This window comes from Macaca mulatta, chromosome 3, assembly GCF_049350105.2.
Source record: "Macaca mulatta isolate MMU2019108-1 chromosome 3, T2T-MMU8v2.0, whole genome shotgun sequence".
In the NCBI taxonomy this organism is placed as follows: domain Eukaryota; kingdom Metazoa; phylum Chordata; class Mammalia; order Primates; family Cercopithecidae; genus Macaca; species Macaca mulatta.
This window is the reverse complement of record NC_133408.1, coordinates 148,880,338-148,887,716: the sequence shown is the minus strand read 5'-3', so window position 1 is coordinate 148,887,716 and position 7,379 is coordinate 148,880,338. Positions and strand designations below refer to the sequence as shown.

At 33.2% G+C, this 7,379-nt stretch overlaps 1 pseudogene; it reads right to left on the bottom strand.

Annotated features, from left to right (window-relative positions):
• Positions 1-6,171: 6,171 nt before the first annotated feature.
• On the bottom strand, positions 6,172-6,913 carry LOC701462 (E3 SUMO-protein ligase NSE2 pseudogene; annotated as a pseudogene).
• Positions 6,914-7,379: the final 466 nt, after the last annotated feature.

The window sequence follows — 7,379 nt, the reverse complement described above, 5'->3', positions numbered from 1 at the left end:
GAAAACTAAAGTGGTAAAAAGGTACCTTTCAATCCTCTTTCTAATTCCCTGTTTGAAATCTATAAAGACACAACATTGTTTTTTTATTTAGGGATATAACACTTTGAGAGAATAAATGGGTTGGTATATCATATTATTCAAAAGCAATGATACACAAAAAATTCAGTTCTCCCAATATTATACCACTGTTTCAATGCAATTCCCTGTGGGAGTCACTGACAAAATTATTTGAAAACAAATCAATAGGTGACTATATAAAAAGTAATTTATAAATAAAAGACTATTGTGAAGAATATGGATTTTTAAAACATCTCACTAAATCATAAAGATATAATATGTAATATAGAGCTGAACAGTCCACAAATCAGCAACAATAACAATGGATTGGAAAGGATTGCCCAGAAAGAGGCTCGGTTGTGTATAAGAATTGATTATATAATTATATAGACATCACAAATGCAATAAGAAATGTTTGCTAAATAGATTTTGAGTAACTATCTTGCAATTTTACAAAACCAATTATTTTATTTTGTATACCAAATTCAATTTAAGTTGAAGTACTTATTTAATATTTGAAAGATTATTCTACTAAAATTGTGAAGACTAGACTACATAAAAATAAAGAGCAAAACACTAGTTAGGTGTCTAATAAGCAGACTGAATGAGAAATAGGGAGTAAAATAGACAAGATGGATTCAAGATGAATAGAATTTGATAGTGAAATCTAAATCTGGAATTTGAAGGGTTCAGACTTTAGAATATAACAGAAAAAAATGGTTCTTTTAACTAAAATAGGTCAGAGTAGGTAAATAAATGCTTATGGAGTAGAGCTTATGAGTTCAGCATGTAATGCAGATGATGCCCAGGACTAGAGTTGATAATAATAGTCCAGAATTCAGATAATAGTTCTGCAATGAAAATACAGTTAACCTTGATCAACATGGGAGTGAGGGGTTCTGACACCCACACAGCCAAAAATCTGTGTACAAATTTTGACTCCTTTAAAACCTAACTATTAGTATCCTACTGTTGACCAAAAGCCTTGCTGATAACATGAGTCAATTAGCACATATTCTTTATGTTGTATATATTATATACTATGTTCTTATAATAAAGTAAGCTACAGAAAAAATGTTGTTAAGAAAATCAAAATGAAGAGAAAATATATTTACTATTCATTAAATGGAAGTAGATCACCAAAAAAGTCTTCATCCTTCATCTTCATGCTGAATAGGCTGAGGAGGTGGAGGAAAAGGAGGGTTTGATCATGCTGTCTCTGGTGGCAGAGACAGAAGAGGTGGAGGAGGTGGAAGGGGAGGCATTAGAGAGAGGCAGGCACACTCAATGTAACTTTTATTGAGAAAAATTTGCATATAAGTGGACCTGTGCAGTTCAAACCCATGTTGTTCAAGGGCCAGCTGTATAGACTTAGTAGAATTCTGCCTCTAAAGAGCATTTGAAGTCATAGAAACAGATGAAATGACTCAGAGAGATAATATGAGTGAGAAGAAAGCCAAGCACAGAATCTCAGGGTGGTGGCATGCTTATAAGCAAAATATTGTGTCCCAGAAAGCAAAGAAGAATTGCAATAAAGAGCATAAGGTCAAAAATATGCAATACAATTGAGAGGTCTTCGAAGACATTAAATGTGCTGTCTTCTCTAAACTGGGCAATTAAGAGGTAATTTAGATCCCAGCAACATGATTTTCAAAGGAGGATAGAGGAAGAGGCTATGTGATAGGTAGTTTAGAGTGAACAGGAAAGGAGGAAAAATGTGATTTTAAAATGTTCTGTGAAATAATATTTTGCTAAGAAAAAAGAAAAAAACAGACTCCGAAATTCATATTTACATTTCTGGACACTTAGTACATGTATATGAAAAGTATTTTATGGGTACTAATGTCTTCATAAATTAATGATTTTCTTATTTTGAAAATTACTTTATGGCATACTTAGATACTATATACACAAGCTAAATATTAACTGTAGCCCACATTAAATCTTGAAATAAAAACCACAATTTTTAGATTTTTATGTGATATCCTGTAAGATTTTAGTTATTGTAAGTCACTATATATCTAAATGGAAGTAAATTTAGTCCTTTTACTCATGAAACAACCAAATTTTTACTCCATAATTCAAGGGTTAATTTTTTTTCCAGAAACTACCAGTGAATAGTCTGATTCTATGTTTCCTTGGTAGCTAAAAGTAAATGCTGCAAATAGCTATATATGGATTCTGATGACATCAGTGTATTTCATTGTATTATACTTTGCTGATTTTACCCTCAGAAAAAAATTCTGAGACACTTTACCTTTTTTTTTTTCCAGAGGGAGAGATGAACTATCTTTGAAGTGGCTCCACTCAAATGTACTAAGCAGACATAAATCACACACAAGAGATAAGAGTTAAAAAATGGTCCAGGAAAAATAGTGAACTGCTTGTTTCATTAATTTAATATACTACTGGTGAGTCAAAGACCCTTATAGTCTAGACTTCATGTTGTTATTATAGAAAAGTAAAGAGAATCCCTCTGGATCAGGTGAGACAATGAAGTAGTCATGAAATGTCTCCTGATGAGATATTACTGGAAAATACCCTACTGAGACATAAAGAATTGCAATGCCGTGAAATTCTTTACCTTAATAGAGATGAACCTTTGAAGATTTGCAAGGCTTTTGAGGTCTTTTTGCTTTGGGAAAGGATTTAGTTAAGAAGCAATTCTAGAAAAACCAGTGTCCTAGCAGAATTAAGATTTTGGAATTTTAAATACTTATCTATTATTAGAAACCCACAAGTATAATTAAAATAATTTGCTGCCTTTTGAAGATTTCCCATAAAAATACCTAAGCCAGATTGAGATGAGCAAATAAGAATAATGCAATCAAAATGATCTCATTTCTCTAACAGGGAAATGTATAGTTTACTTCAGCAAATATAAAAGACACTAACTTCTTGGGTGAGGGTCAGCAGGTTCTGTGCTTAACAGCTTTCTAAAACATCAAGTGTCTAGGATTTAGAGAGATATATGAAGACAGTAAAACACTCATATATATTACCCCCAACACAGGCTTATTTATTCAATAAATATTAGAGAACTTATAAGAGAGTTAAGGAGAGCTGACAGAAAAAAAGAAAATGATCAATGTATGCGTGGACACACCCACAAACAATATTATTCTCTTATGCCAACAATAGCAAGAATAAAAATAAAATGAGAATGAATATTCATAAATAAAATAATTTTTAAAGGTTCTGTAAGTATGCATATACAAAAATCAACACTGTGGAAAAAAGTTTTACCTATCAAAAGTTTGTAGGTCTGTTAGACCAGCAGTCCATTTGTAGAAAAGGCAATTGGTCAAACTGCCTCAGGTTTCCTACAAAGCCTTCATGAGGGAAAATTGTGAAAGAAAGCTGTTTTGGTTGGCCTATATTCTGAGGGCAACAGTTGTTGATTAATTCACTATAATGAAGTCCATATATGACAAGTCCACAGCTAACATCATACTGAATGGTGAAAAACTAAAAGTATTTTTGTCTAAGATCAGGAACAAGACAAGGATGCCTCCTCTTACACCAATTCTATTCAACATAGTACTACAAATCCTACCCAAAGAAATTAGGCAATAACAACAGCAAATGAAAATAAAATTCATCCAAATTTTAAAGGAGCAGTAAAATTGTCTCTATTTGAAGATGGCATAATCCTATATGTTGAAAACTCCCAAAGACTTTGCAAATCTGTCAGAACTAATAAAGAAATCAAGAAAACTTGCAGTATACAAATTTAATACATAAAAATCACTTGTGGTTCTATACAGTAACAATGAACCATCTGAAAAGGAAATTAAGAGAACAATCCTATTAGCAACATCATTAAAAATGATAAACTATTTAGGAATAAATTTAACTATAAAGATAAAACTTGAACATTGAAAACTATAAAACACTGATGCAAGAAATTAAAGTAGACAAATAAATGGAAAGACATTCCATGTTTATCAAAAAGGATTATATTGTTAAAATGTCCATATTATGCCCAGAAATCAACAGATTCAATGTTATCCCTGTCAAAATCTCAATGGCATTGTTTACAGAAATAGAAAAAAACAGTACTAAAATTCATCTGGAGCCACAAAAGGCCCTGAATGGCCAAAGTGATTTTGAGAGAGAACAAGGCTGGAGACATCACATTCCCTGATTCCAAAATATATTACAAAGCTACAATAATTGAAACAGTATACTAATATAAAGACAAACACATAGACCAAGGGAATAGAATGTAGAACCAAGAAATAAACCCGTGCATGTGCAGTCAACTGATCTTTGACAAGGGTGTCAAGATCACACACTGGAGAAGGGGTAGTCTCTCTCAAACTGATGCTCAACATCCACATGCAAAAAAATGAAATAGAACTCCATACTTTGTACTATACACAGAAACCAACTAAAAATGTATTAAACACTAAGTCATGAAACTGTAAAGCTCCTTGAAGAAAGTGGATAAAATTTTCTTGATACTGTTTTTGGTAATGATTTATTGGATTTGACACTAAAAGTACAGGCAGCAAAACCAGAAATAGACATATGAAACTACGTTTAACTAAAAACCTTCTGCACAATGAATTATATACAATCAACAGAGTAAAAAGACAACATGCAGAATGGGATAAAATATTCTCAAACTATGTGTCTGATAAGAAGATAATATCCAAGCATAATAATTTCCTACAACTCAACAGTAGAAAAACTCATGAGTATCCAGATTTTAAAATGCACAAAGGACTTGAATAGACATTTCTCCAAAGAATATATACACATGGCCACCACATATATGAAAGGGCGTTCAACATCACTAATCATCAGGTAAATTCATGTTGAAATCACAATGAGATATTAAATCAGCCCTATTAGGATGGCGATTATTGAGTTAAAATGTAACAAATTTTGTCAAAGATGTGGAGGAATGGGAATCCTTATATACCCATATAAGGTTGGTGGGAATTTAGAATGGTTTGCCTTTATACAAAACAATAAGGAGGTTTCTCAAAATATTTAAAATTAAAAATACTATATAATCCAGCAATTTCATTTATGGGTTTATGTCCAAAAAAATTGAAATCAGTCTCACAGAGATATTTTTACTCCCAGGTTCAGTGCAATATTATTCACAATAGCCAAGATATGGAAAAAAACTAAATGTTTATTAACAGACAGATAAAGAAATTGTGGTAAATACATACAATTGAATATTATTCATTCTTAAAATAAGAAGGACATTCTACCATTTGCAACACAGATATACCTAGAGAACACTATGCTAAGTGAAATAACCCAGTAACAGATAGACAAAGCTTGCAGTATTCCACTTGTATGAGGTGTCTAAAAGAGTCAAATTCATAGATACGAGAGTAGAATGGTGATTTCCAGGGGTTGAGGAAAATGGAAAATTGTTGCCCAGTGGGTACGAAGTTTCAGTTTTGCAATAACAGTACATTCTAGAGACTTGCTGCATAACATAGTACCTAGAGTTAACAATACAGTGTTATGTACATTAAAATAAGTTATAGGAAAGAGCTCCTGTTCTAATCAAACAAACAAAAACAAACAAAACATACACACAACTAAAAAAAACACAAGAAAACTTCTGGAGGTGATGAATATCTTTAGTATCTTGGGTGTTGTGATGGTATCATGGGCATACACATGTATCTCAATTTATAAAAATGCATACATTAAATGCATGAAAATTTTTGTATATCAGTTATACCTCAATAAAGCTTAAACAAATTAAGCAAATTATTGAGGCATTGTTGACACATCTTTGCTCGATTGGGGAAGGCCAAGACACTATTCACAAGTACAGAGAGTTTACTCTTTTTAGTGCACTTTTTTGTTAATCTCAAGTTCATCTTTTATTTTATTTTATTTTTTTGCAGATGATCAAAGTTTTATTTAACATTATAGAACACTTAAAAATAAACAATATGCTTGCATTTCTGTTGTGTAACTTAGAAAAATGTTTTCAAGCATACATAAAACATCAGGTTTTACCCCAAACAATTATGCTATGCAGTCAGTCCCTAACTGCTGGAGTCAGCACTGCTCTCAACAGACAGCTGGGGTAGGAGGTAGGCTGCTGGTGTCCCTGCAGGCAGGTGGCTTTTCCTATTTGGAATGAAGTCTTTTCTTGTTATGGTTCTCAATCGTCCTTCTAAGGACTTCATCCTGGATGAGATCCCACTTTCTTATATCTATGTGACTACAGCCAATTTTAGGGCAACAGGCCTTTTTCTTCTGCTTGTGCTGGGACTCAATAATGCAAACAATGTCTTCCTCTTCATAGGTGTGGCCACACACTTTATTTTTCACTGGCTTCTTCATTTCCAACTGTGTAATGGGGCAGATGAAGTTGGTCTGACTTTGGGTCACAATCATATCTTCATCCACTCCTTCTGTTCCGTCAGCCTCTCTGTCAGCTTGAAGGCCATATTGCTTCTTTAGTTCTTTCAACTGTTGTTTAAACACTAAAAATTTTTCATTATTTTGAAAGTCCATGTCAGAATTCTTGTTCTGTAAAGCCAAAAATTTCTTCTCCACCAATAATTTTAAATCTGGTATTTTTTCTGGACGTTCTTATTTTACATGATTTATTGTAGATTGAACAGCCTTTACATAATGGTTCAGTTGCGGATCCATTGTAGCAAATTCAACCATCGCCTTGTCCATACTATATTCACTACTCACTTCAGTCTGACTTTCCACAAGATCCAAAGCAACACTAGAAGCTGTGTCCATACCAGAGGTGACACAGGCTTGGAAGTTTTTCCAAGGAGGAGAGAGCAGACCCTACACCACTGAAGGAGATGAAACCAGTTGAACCTGAATTTGAATTGGAAAGTCCTGGCATCTTGAAATTATTACCTGGGCCACCAAGCACAGCTGGACTCAATATATGGGGAAGGTAAGTGTTCTCAGTTTTTGGAGGGAGATTACCCTCTTCCAAAAGAGTGCTTGATTCTGGTAGTCCAAGCTGTCTGCGTCTGGTGGCACCCTAAAGTTGACTTTCCTCTGGCAGAACGTCTGCTTCCTATATTTTGTCTTACTCTAACTCAAATAATTATGCTTATCTTGATAAATAGGAATATTTAATAAGAATTACAATGGCCAGTATGGGAAACTTCTGACATATCAAGAATAATACATTTACGAGAAGCTATAGGGGAAAAAAAAAAAAACAAAAACAAAACCAAAAAACACCTCAGACAAATACCAAGTAATCTATGATTGACTTTCTTCTAGGAAGTCTCCAAGATAGAAATCCTCAACGACTTGGTAGAAAAATCCAAAGAAAAATCCAATCAAACTCCTTCCAA